Source organism: Echinops telfairi, unplaced genomic scaffold, assembly GCF_000313985.2.
Source record: "Echinops telfairi isolate 266 unplaced genomic scaffold, ASM31398v2 ScPeMD7_7458;HRSCAF=8496, whole genome shotgun sequence".
NCBI lineage: Eukaryota > Metazoa > Chordata > Mammalia > Afrosoricida > Tenrecidae > Echinops > Echinops telfairi.
This window is the reverse complement of record NW_022111358.1, coordinates 20,752,248-20,765,605: the sequence shown is the minus strand read 5'-3', so window position 1 is coordinate 20,765,605 and position 13,358 is coordinate 20,752,248. Positions and strand designations below refer to the sequence as shown.

Here is a 13,358-nt window from a genome sequence, read left to right as displayed (position 1 = left end):
CTTTCTATTGAATTATATACCTTTCCTTATGCCGCTTTCACTCTCTTTTTAAAAACTACAACTTAAAGTTGAATTTTGAAATGAAAAAGTTAAAAACTTCTTATTTTCTTCTTTTTATTACTACATGAGATTCTTTACAGCAGCTTTTTAACTTTCCTCCCTGATTTCTAAATACATTCTTCTCGATGAAGCAGAAATATGTTGAAAACACAGATCGTGTCACTGTATTATTCTGAGTTATGCCTTTTAACCAGCGGTGGGATTCAAATAATTTAACAAATAATTCGCTGCCCAACTGACCATTATAAATATAAAATATATTTACTGGAGGTATCTTTTTATTTCATACAGTTAATATTTACAGAACAACAATAAAGGAGGTACACAAAACTAGATTGTGCTATAAGAAATAATCTTAAATATTAATGAAAAATATTAAATAATACCTGACAAAAACCAATAAAACAGTTAAGATATTTCCATATTGCTTCTCGATTGGCATTTTCACTTACAATATTCTTCAATATAATCTGAGCCAATAGTAGGTTTGAATCCTGAACCTTTAGTTTCACAACTGAGCATTTTAACCAGCATGTTACCAGGCTTCCTATGGATGATAATAAATTTGAAGCAAAATAAGTTGACTCTGAGAATTGATGATTAGCATTCAAGCAATCAGGAACCTGTTGGTGCAGTGGTTAAATTGCTCACCTGCTAACTCAAAAGTCAGAGATTCCAACCCATCAGCCACTTTGAGGGAGAAAGTTATAGCATTCTACTTCTGAAAAAAAAAAAATATATATATATATGAAAACCTATGGCAGTTCTTTGTCAGAAGGGGTAACTGTGAGTCAGAACTGACAGCAATGGATTATTGAAGAGAGCGCCCTGCATTAAGTATTACTGAGAAACTACTCATGTGATAATGTCAAGATTGTTGTCTTCTCTTGTATCTGACTGAAACTGGGCATTTACAATGTACATTATAGTAGAAATCGTCCTTTGACTAGAATCTCTACTTACAAAGCAGGTTCAAACTATCACTAAAATGTGCATTATCATTGTGATTCAACTTCAGTTATTGTAAGGCACTGTCATGTGGATTTTGACTCACAGAGAGATTCTCTTTACAACAGCATAAAACAATGGACCAAACACGTGTGCACCATACTCCCAGTGATAGTTATATTTAAGCCACTGTGTCAATTAATTGCAGGAGCCCTGGTGGCATACAGGTTATACATTGAGCTACTTGCAGGGTCATCATTTTGACTCCACGAGAGAAAGATGAGGCTTTCTGCTCCCAGAAAGAGGTACAGCTGAAGAATCACAAAGGGACAATCTTATCTTATTCTCTAGGGTCACTATGAGGTGGAATCAATTCAACAACCTTAAGTGTTCTGAGTTTTCAATCAAGCCATCTTATTGAGGATCTTCCTCGTTCCTTCTGGTCCTCTCTGTACAAACACGATGTCTTTCTCTGGAGACCTCTTCTTTCATTGTAACAGATCCAAATTTGATGAAAAGACACCTTATGATTAACACTTCAAAGGGGCATTCTGGCTGTAATTTTCCCCAGTTGGTTTTTTTCGGGTCAGTTCAAGAGCTATTTAACAATTGTCACCAGCCCCATGATTCAAATGTGTCAATTCTTCTTTGGTTTTATTTTTTAACTCTCTTTTTCATTTCTAGAAATCAATTAAAAATGCCATGGCCCAGGTAAGGCAAACCTAAGATCTAAAAGGCACATCTTTGTTTTAACAATTTAAAGAGGTCTTTTGCAATTAATTTGCCCAATGCATTAGTCATCTGATATCATGGCTGCTGTTTCTATCAGTGTTGATTATAGATCCAAATAAAATGAAATCCTTGAAAACTTCCAATTCTTCTCTATTTATCTGACTGTATTACATAATCCTTTAAAACAGTGACAAAGACAATCTTCTCAGTCATAGAACTACGGCTTATTGCATTGAAGAACAATGGAAACTATTCAAATTCATTCCCCATCACTTCTGGAGGGAATGATTTTCACACCAGCTGTTTTATATTGCCTGCATGTACCGAGCCAACACATTGAAGACCAAGTTTAATTTGCTCATCCTCAAGAGGAGCATAAAGGCTATATATTGAGAGATTGAATTCAAAAGTACACTCCAATCAAAAATAGTTGGGCTTTATCTTTTATGCATAAGTATAACACCATGATATATATTTAGCAAAGACATATTACTGTTTCTGTCATACTCAGGGATATAAAACACAGAAAATACTCACTCCAGTACAGTGTCTTTCAATTCTTTCTGGAAGCTGGCATGTGCATATTTTCATGAACAGATTGCAAGCTAAAAATCCTACATTCTGTCATTTTCAGCATCTCATGCATTCAATGCAAAGCGTATCAAGACTTGTCAGAGCATTATAAAATTATTGTTAAGGTTTCTTTTTATTTTCTATTGCTACCAAAACAAGTTGCCACAAATTTAATGGTCTGAGAAAATATTCATTTATTATTTTCTAGTTCCATGAGTCAGGAGCCCAAACACAGTGTGATGCAGTTGCATCTCTGTTCATAGCCTCAGATGGCCACAGCCTGGTTCTGGCTAGGTTAGGCTCTAAGTGGAGGTTGTAGAAACCATTCTATTTCCACATTCATTCAGCTTGTTGCCAGAATTCCGGTCTTTTTCATTTTAGGTCTTTAACCTCTTCTGTCTTCAAGTCAGAAATAACGCATTAACATTAAATCCATTACCTCAGGCTCTAACTTCCTATTTTCCTAGTAAGCAGAAAAAAGATCTCTCCTGTGATTAGACTGGTTCCACAAAGATAATCTAGAATAATTGTATGTTTTTAAAGTTAGATGACTAACAAACTTAATTACATACAAAAGTCACTTTTTGCTATATATTCAACCCATATAAATACCAACCATATATACTTAAAATGATTATAAGAAGTTATCCTGAGCACAAAGCCTTTCATATACATACATGTTGTTGTTCGGTGCCATTAAGTCTGTACCAACCCATAGCCACCTTATGCCCAACAGTACAAAACACTGTCCTGTCCTGAACCGTCGTCACAATTATTCCTATGCTTGAGCCCATTATTGCAACCACAGAGCCAATCCATACCCTTGAGAGCTTTCCTCTTTTTTCACTGCCCAAACATGATGGCTCTCTTCAGGGATTGGTATTTCTTGATAACATGTTCAAAGTATGTTAGACAAAGTCTCCCCGTGCTTGCTTCTAAGAAGCACTCTAGTATCCAGTTGCTAAAAACTACAGATTCCCCCACCAAAAGCTCAAGCTTACCATGCTTGCTCCTTGGTCCATTCTGTATCTCTCAAGTCCAAGTCATTTCCAGCCCCATGTTACTGTTACAGGTCGTCCTCTGGTTTGTTTCAATTCATAGCGTCCCTATGTACAGAAGAATGAAACTCACTCGGTTCCAGCCTGCTCCATCCTCCACTTGTTCTGCTTGAGCCTAAAGGGAACACAAATGAGAACACTGGGTGTGATTTAATAATAATAATAAGGCTGACATGTTTTTACTAAGATTATACACAGCTTCTGTTAAATAATTGGTGTTTAGATGCCATTTTATTGTTACTTGAACATGAATGTATGCAATATTTTCAGTGCAATTGATTTAAAACAAAGTCTTGCCTTTTTTGTAGTTCTAAGAATACTATGGGAACTCAGATTTTCTCCACATTCAAGTATGTATCAATATCTTCATATAATCCCTAAATGTGTTTTGCTCAATCAAAAGTGAGGTAGTAAACAAATTCTGATTGTAAGATAGAATGGTAAATAATATCGCTATAATATGAATTATAATAGCATCTTCATTAATGTATATTGAATGCTTATATCCTAAAGATTCCTTCATTTATTTCATCTTAAATGATAAAATAAAATACACAGAAATATTTTGTTTTTCCTACAAAGCAATATTTTGCCTTCATCTTATATATTTTCCATTAATAATCACTTATCAACCTAATTTAAGATAAGATTAGAGGATTTATTTTTAGCCAGTTTCTGAAACTTTGATTATTCAACATATATTCTATCCATCAAATAGCCGGCACTCTTTAAGGTTGATATGTGTCTGATACAACACAGTTTACAATATCCCTTATTCTATCTCAGTGGACACCACAATCAATTGGCATAATACAATTTTCAAAGAAAATTTTTTACATCCTACACTGGGAGCTTAAACATTCAGGAGAAGCCATCTAAAGTACATCTATTGTTCTTTCCTGCCAAGAGGAAAGTAGAATGATAAAATTCAAATGACCTGTAGAAAAGTCCAGTGGTCTAATGAACCATTCAGACGTAAGTCTCCCAAATCCTGAGACGAGAAGAACTAGATAGTGCCCAGATGCCAGTACACATTGCTCTGAAAAAGATCACATTAAAAGGTCTTGGATACATTGAGTGAAAAATATGGACTAGAATTCAAAATTAGACCAGGCTTACTAGTTGGATAGAGACCGGTGGGAAGTCCAGCACCATGGCCCTGAATTAGCTTTTACATCTGAAGTGCAACTCGCCTTCATGTTAGAATAATTAACTATCAAAAAGATAAAAAGAGCAGAATTTCCCCAATGATACAGTTCAGAGGGTTAGAGATAAAGAAGATTAGAAACAAACAATAACAACAACACTGCGAGGAAGTGAGATAAGTGAAGGTGCATGAAGAGGATTACAATGCCTGAGTTCAAACAAAATACGAGTGAGTGATCAACTGTAAATCAGATGATCTATGCTGTAAACCTGCATCTAATTCACAATAACGACAATAAAAACTACTTAAATTCATAGAATGACAAACTTAGAATTCAAGTACTGAAGCCTAAAGCTGTGTCTTCCTAATGCCATTCAGCTTCTAGTTTGGGAGTTTGAAAGTCCGGTCAATTTAATCATTATGTGGTAATAAGATGGTGAGATAGTTTATTGTGCCAGCCTGGCCGATAAACACAAGTGGGATTAACTGAAGGGCAGAGAGATAAATGGCTTGGTGAGTCTCGCCTTTCTTGTCTCTCTCTCTTTGATCATTGGACCAGTGTGCGGCTGCCTTGCTTGTTCTGTGCCTCAATTTAAAGGCTACACTGCCTGTGGGACGCCTAGCCTGTGGACTGTGTCGCTGTAAGCTGAGGTCCCTTTAAGACATCTCTGGAGCTGGGGACTGGCAGTTGGTGAACTGGCTGGCAGTTGGTGACCTGCCTTGTGATTGGCTGCTGTGCTGGCATAGCCTAGCTCTCTCTATAAATAGAGGAATATCTGGCAGCAGACTGGACTTGAAGGACTGCTAGTCTCTCACAACTCTCTCTCACGGGAGTGAGTTGCAGTAAGCCATTATTTAACCGTTCATTTCTTGTATTATATACTTATCTTTATATGATTTAACATTTCATTTCTTGTTATATATCTAATTATCTTTATAAATAAATATATTATCAGCAAATTGGTTTTATCTCTCTAGAGAACCCTAACACAGATGGCAAACAGAGAGTAGACATGTGGGGCTGAACACCATATTACAAAACATAAGATTTAGCTCAAGTTGGATTTGAAGGAATGGAACCACCAACTGAGCATTTACCCTAAATTTGCCATCATCAAATCAGATGCAGTGGTAGGTCAAAGAGGGTAAGAAATAACACAGACATGTGTGTTTTTGTGTTTTGTTATGCTGTTCTTAGACAGATAAGGACCATGTGAGAATTGTAGTGGACAAAAACAAAGCACAACAGAAAACAATAAGAAGAAATATAGTTTCTATAGAAGGGTCGATGATGAAGCAAAGTCAGAGGTGGGTAATCAGAAGCTCAAGGGAACTTTTTGTTTTTTCATTTTGTTTTTTAGAAAGGAGAAGATATTTTCTCTACAAAACTCAAAACACAAGCTTGCTGCCATCAACTCTATTCTGACTTGTAGAGACCATATAGAACAGAGTAGAACTGCCTCTGGGGGTTTTTGAGACTGTAACTCTTTATGGGAGTAGAAAGTCTCTCTCCATAAGAGGAGCTGATGTTTTGAACTGCTCACTTTGCAGATAGCAGCCTCAAAGGTAACCAATGCACCACCAGGGCTCCTGGTGTGGTTTCTAAAAGACATGACAAATAAGTCAAGAGAATTTATCAATTTGAAGCAAAGGGAGTTCATTTGAGTGTTTGAACTGGATGGATTCATTCTCCTATCTAGGCAAAGAGGTGACAATAAGGAGTAAGAGGACTATGGTGACTGTGTCTTTCACAATTCAAATAGCTGACCAGTGGTAACAGCTTCTATATAAAAGTGGAGGGAACTTTAATTAATATAACAGTTTGATTGCATGTACTCCAGTTGGACTGAGTGCAATGTACTCCAGTTGGACTGACTGGCTTATGCTTTTTTTAAGCTTTATTGAGATATAATTTATATACCATACAATTTACCATTTCAACAAGTCAGTGATTTTTGGTGGATTCACAGATATATTCAGCAAGATAGTCTATTTTTAGATGGTTTTATGATCTAAAATAAAGTTCCCTAAAGTCCACCTCTTCTTAAACTCCCTCTTAAACTTCCTCTGATCCCTAAGCAACCAATACTCTGCTTTTTCTCTCTCACTCAACACACTCTCTCATGACACAAAGTAGAACTGCCCCAGTGGGTTTCCAAGACTGCAACTCTGCACAGGAGTAGAAAGCCTTATTTTTCTCCCTTGGATGGCTGGGGCCTCGAAACGTTGAACATGTGGTTAGGAGCGAACCTGTAGCCCTGTTGCCACTAGGGCTTCTATCACTACAGGCTGTTCCACTATGGACTTTCATATAAATGAACTTGAATAATTAGTGAACTTTTTTAACTGACTTCTTCCACTTGGTTTAATTTTCTCAAGCTCTTTCAGTGTCGTGATATGTAACAGTATATCGTTCTATTTTATGTCATGTAATCTTTCATTTATATGTATGTACAGCATTTTTTTCTTCATTCATCAACTGAAGGACATGTAAATTGCTTCCACTTTGAAGTCATGAATAATACTGCAAAAAACATTTGTGAAAAAGTGTTTACATGAATATATGTTTTGTGTAGATATATATATATGTATGTGTGCATGTATAATATATAATACTCTTGGCTATACGTATAACTAATAGAAAGAAACTTGCTGTGTCACATGGTAACTATGTGTTTATTATTTTGAGAACTGCCAAATGATTTTCAAAGTGATCTATTATTTATTTATTTTCAGCTTATTAAACTTGCTGATATTCAGGCTCTCCTCCTTAAATGAGATGTATTACTTGTATCTATATGATATAATACATTTAAACACTTAGATCATTACTTTGGTCATAAACAATTAGTAGGTGATTTTTCTTATATAACTATTTTATTTCAAGACATGGGCCAGTACACATTCAATGATAATAAAACAGAATATATAGCAGCAACAACCACAAAACCACAAAATCATTACTTCAAGCACACCACATAAAACAGAAATTATGCAAAATTCAAGTTTAACTAATATTCACTTCAATGTACAGATACTCCTTATGTATACTCAACTGTCCTTAACTAATCTCATATTCCACATGTGTGTGCACGTATGTGTGCGTGTGTGTAAGAGAGAGAGGTTATGAGTGAAGGTGGTCAGATAAATATTGCAGTGTAACAGCAGAGTGACACTGACATGCCTTCACTGGGATTATCTGGTCATGTATCTTTTGGAGCACTGCAAATATCTTTACATTGCATTTTTCAGAATTTCATACTGGTCCAGGGACCTATTGTTTTGCATTAGTCTTTTTTGTTTTTTCCTCACCCATTCTCTACCACCATTGTGTTAGTTTGAGTAGACTAGAGAAACAAATTTATAAACACACATATGTGTATAGTAAAGAGTTTTATATACAAGAACAGTTGTATATTTAGAAAACATCCTAACCACATCCAGATCAAGTCCTTAATTCCTGTATTAGCCCATATGTCCAATACCAATCCATAAATTCCTCTTCAGACTCACGAAACACATGCAATAATACTGAATGCAGGACAATCACAGGCCAGTGGGTGGAAAGTCTTGTGGATCCAGTGGCAGCAGAGGCATCTCAGTGCTGTCAGGGGTCTCCATGTGGCTCCTTTCAGCTCTAGGGCTCTATTGTAGCTCCATGTGTCTTGTCAGCTGCAATGTCTCCTAGAGATGAGTCTGTGCCATGCCTCCAGAAAGCTATTTATCTCCTTAGTGCCCCCAAATAAAGTCATCAAGCCGCGACTGATTGACAGGCTAAACTCTACCCCTTCACTTTTAATACTCAAATTGACAACAGATTATGGAATTACCACAGCCACCATTGCCTTTCCATCCCAAACTGATTTTAAACACCCTGTATCATTCACTAACCTGGTGCGTCCCTCACTACATCCTTGTGACAGCGAGGGACTCACTGTCCCTTTTGTGTTCATCCACATTTGGGTCATGATGCTGCGTGTCTCTGTTTCACCTTTTCCTGGGGATTGTCTTTTGGGATCAGACAGATTCTCTTTACATAATGATACAATCTGTCTGCATAGATTCTCAATTATTGGTCCCTGCGTTTTCCACCCTTTAGCAATGTCTGCTCCTTGGAATTAAACATAATGTATTCAATCCTCCTTTCCAAGGACAAGCTTTCAAATATTTCAAAGTAGTAACCCATCACCATTTTTATATCCACATTTTGCATATTTTTAATCAATTAAATGGAACAAAGGTTTTCAAAGTCCATTACCTGTGTTGTCTATGAACTTGGGTGGGGTGATATAAGTTAGGAAAAACCTCCGTAATGTTATCAACCACTTAGTATATATTACAGAAACCATTGTAGTACATGCTCAAGAGGGAGATCCTCAGGGACCTGACAGTTATGCGTGTAGCTGCCTGGTATGCAATCAACCCATCCACTTAAGATGTGCTAAATGCTTAGCATGGACATACCTACCATTTCAACTTGCATAGGGATATCCTGAAAACATTTTAATTTTTAACCAGTTGAAAAATATATATATAAGCAGAATACTAGTTTGTGCAGCATTTTAACTAGAGTTGTTTATCCCTCTTGATCCTCACTGCAAGGGATACCAAGACAGGGACAAGAAATTGACATATGAAATACAAAGTTGAATATCTTGGGAAGATTTTAAGGACTATTTTACAAGTTGTGAGAGTTAAACAAACAAACAAACAAAAAACAAGAGTCGGAGAGAGACTGGAGTGGATACATAGGCAAGCCTATGGCCTGCGTTTTCACCTCGTTAAGCACTATCTTATGCTGGTTTCTCTAGAGAAGCAAAACTAGTGAAGCGTGTGTGTGTGTGTGTGTGTATGTGTGTGTGTGTAGAGAAAAGAGAGAGAGAGAATGACTCATGATTCACAGTTGTAGAAGCATGCAAGTTTCAAATCCAGGCAAGTTACAAATCCGAAAGCTAGATGTTGGTCTGGAAGTTTTCCTGACTTGTGTTGCTGCAGGGGCTCATGAACCCAAGATCACCAGGGAGATTATAGCCTGTGGCTTCAGAGAGAAATAAATCAAAATTGGCAGGTCAAATGGACAGGCATACAATATATCAGGCCATTGGCTTTAGTCCGAAGAATCAGAAGTTAATGCAGGATCCAGGCCCAGGAAAAAAGTAAGCAAGCATTTCCATACTGTCTACTTATATTGGAAGCAGGCCACAAGAAAGGCCTTAAGGAAGCTTCCTTTCAATTGATTGCCTTTTCATAACAAATCTCATTACGGAGGTGATTGCATTGTGTTAGTTCTAATCACAGAGGATTACTATGTCTTGATTGCCAAACCACTGATAATTCTGCATCAGCCAAATTGATTACCCACCCCCCAAAAAAACCCCACCTTAATCATCACAGGTACAATGGCATGTGACAAAGAAGATACATTTTCAAGGCATAAGATGGAAAAAATAATGAATTTGTTGGTGGTGAATAAAAACTATTTCCCAAGATCAATCTGTACTGTTTTAGGGTCCATGAAAAAAGGTGACTTATGGAGGTTCCAAGCTGAGGTAAATCAGAGGTACGTGGCAGGGATAACAGAAAGGAGGGGACTATTTGCAGAGCCCATGCTTGCGCAGAGGGTGAGGCTGGCTGCTATACCTGTTTCAGTCTCCAGCCTCTTTGTGGAAAACTTCTCTCTATACACTTCTCTGAAGACCTCCTGCATGACTCAATCCGGATTTAACTGTGGGTGCCGGGAGGAATAATGAAAAATGCTTCTTAACTTCAGAGACTTCTTTGTGAAACTCTGAAAAGCTATTTCAGGTTTTTAGAAAGAGCTGAATATTTAAATTTAGGTTTTTATATATTTTTCCAGAGATACCTATAACCGGTACATAGGACCTGCCCCAATATAGATTATATATTAAAACCTCTTGATCTAGAGAGCAGTTAGTTCACTTGTGTTGAACCCTTCAATGATCTATTCTCTTCCCTTCTATCATATTTTAATACTGCTGGCATTAATTGCATTGTAATGACTTAAAATATAAATTTTGCAAAACAGTACCTTACATGCTGATACTTTAAATCAGAAAGAGAGTTGATCTGCTTCCATGAACATTTAAATCAGGCCATTTTCACCCATTTAGATTAGAAGAGGGGTGTTATGAGATGTAATTCTCTTATTCCTGTCTAGAGAAATATAATTTATCTTTAAAATGATACTTGACCAAACCTCATATAAAAATGCATTGACACCAAGGAGATATGAAATATCAACCGTGAAGATGATTTGACCTCATTCCTCCTTCATGATTTATCCCAGGGTGATTTTCTCCATCTTCCAAATCCTCTGGATCTATCTCATAAATAGGGTTTATGTGTATGTTCTGTTGTCTCTCTCCCACAACTTTTGAGCATATTGGTGACACACATTTGGCATTTTATCCTTGTCTTTTCAACAAATACAGTGTGCCTAGGTCATATTAGAACCCTAACACATATATGCTGATTAAATATATATTTGGGGTCACAGAGGGGTCAAATTGTCATCGAGATTCTAAGCCTTGATCCCTGAAAGAACAGTTGTAAAATGAATCAAAATCTAAATGACAGAAGGTGAGGAGCACTGCTATTTTATTCCATATGGAATTCAGATCATACTATTGAAGCAGGGGAGAAGAGAGACTAATATATTTACCTAATGGTATCCACAATGCTATTTGCTGCATTCTGTTCTATATTTTTTTCCTGTGGAATGTGCTTGTTTCCCATTAGTGCTTCATGAATTAACCATAACTGCCACCAATGTAATTAAAATATTGATTGCCAAGAGGAAGTGAAGATTCAGCGTTAATTCATTCAGCAAAAACTTATTGTGTCCTATTATATGACATCCCTTGCAATAGGCTCCAGGAATATATATAATAGCAAGTAATTATCTTGGCTGCACCAACTTGGGGGTGGAATTGAATTATAAAATAGTGCAACATGTCATTTGGTGGCTCCAAATTCACCAGATAGATTGCAAATCCCCCTCGGTGGCTCTCTGTGGTTCCAAACTATGAAGGCTCTCTGGAATATTTCACACGTGGCTCTCACATGGGCTTCTGTGGTGTCTCTGACAGTGGGATTGTGTCTAGGTGGCCTCGTAATGAGACTCCAGCATACTGTCACTGCTCATAGACTCCACAAACTCACAGCTGCACTCAGTAAACCCATGTTCTTCCCATGTCTGTCTTAGAATCGCCCCTTTACCAGCAATATTGGTTTTATCTTTCTCTGAAGCCTCTCTCACCTGACTCTACATGCGTCCCCTACACCCGACTCATCCCCTACCTGCACAAGGATGGAACTGTTTTACAGTCACAGAAGGCTAGTGGCTTCTGAGTTGGGTCCACTTTATAGCGATCCCTGTGCGTCAGAATAAAACTGCTCAATATTTTTCCAATGGCTGATTTTTCAGAAACAGAGCCTATTTCTTCCACATGCCTCTAGATGTACTTTAACTTCAAAACTTTAGGTTAACCTCCAAGCCATTAATCACTAAAACCTACCATGGACTCCACAGAAGCCAAAATTACAATATTATGTAGCAGGCAAAATCTTTGTGACAAACCAATGAAATACCATTGGTATTATTCCTAGTTTATCCACAAGAAATGTAAGTCTGTTTCATAGTCTAACTTCAATGTTCACATTCAGAAATCAACGGGAGTTTCAGAACAAGCATCACTGTGCCCATGTAGAACTTGGACTAGGCCCCCAGGCATCACTTCGATTGGACAAGGAGATACTGTATAGTTTCACATCAATAAAAGTATGATAGAATGTCAGCCCCCGCACCCCTCCCACCCAAAAAAGTCCTTAAACAGTGGCTTGATTGAACAGTGGCTGCAAACACAGTAATGCTTATGAAGATGGCACCGAAACTGGCAATGTTTGGTCCCTTGTGTATACATTTGCTGTGCGTTGACATGAACTCAGTGTCATGTACAGCAACAACTGCACCATCAGATCAGGATGACGTTGCTTTTGAAAGGACTTTACACTCTATTGTATCACTTAATACTCTGCAATGATTAGACTCTGTCCAGGTCTTTTTCCCGTTTTTGTACTGGTTTCCCCCCTGCATGTGGACTTATGCTGCACGTTCAACCTCAGAAGGGCATTCCTCAGTATTTGTGAAAGGCAGAAGCAGTTACCTCACCCGGATGGCATAAGCACCAGCGGTCTTGATCAAAAGCAAGACATGGCAGCACTTGTGGCTGGCAGCCGATTCTTGGAGATCAAGCTTATGTTTCTGAATGTGGCTATGCATTCCTTTCATGTTCTTTTGATGTTTCCTGTGTCATTCTCAATATTGTGCCCACAGACTCCTTCAATAATGCAACGTAAGGTTCGAATTTTTCCTGCAGTTATTCAGCTTTGGAATTGCTGACTGTAGTTTCTCCCCCTTTTGGTCTTCTAAAGCCATGTTTTTGCACATTTTATTACAATGATTTACTTTGTTTTCTCCTGATGTCTTTTGAAATCTTCTTAAGCTCTTTTGCTACATTATTTCTATCATTGTTTTATCTACTCTACATTCGAGACTAAGTTTCAGAGTTTCTTCTGCATTCCAGTTGCCTTTTCTTTTGTTCAGGCATTTTTAATGACCCTTTGTTTTCTTCTTAGGAGCCCAGGTGGTCTAATGGATTTAGTGTTGGTTGCTGATCATGAGGTTAGCAGTTTGAAACTACCAGTCACCCTGTGGGAGGAAGCTGAGACTTTCTACTAACATCAAGAGTTACAGTCGCAGAAACCTGCAGGCGCCTTTATGCCCTGTCCTGTAAGGTTACCATGAGTCAGAATTGACT

The 13,358-nt window shown here is 37.6% G+C and overlaps 1 pseudogene; it reads right to left on the bottom strand.

The window, feature by feature from the left end:
• Positions 1 to 12,829, bottom strand: part of LOC115872849 — a 23,387-nt pseudogene extending 10,558 nt beyond the window's left edge.
• Between the last annotated feature and the right edge of the window lie 529 nt (positions 12,830 to 13,358).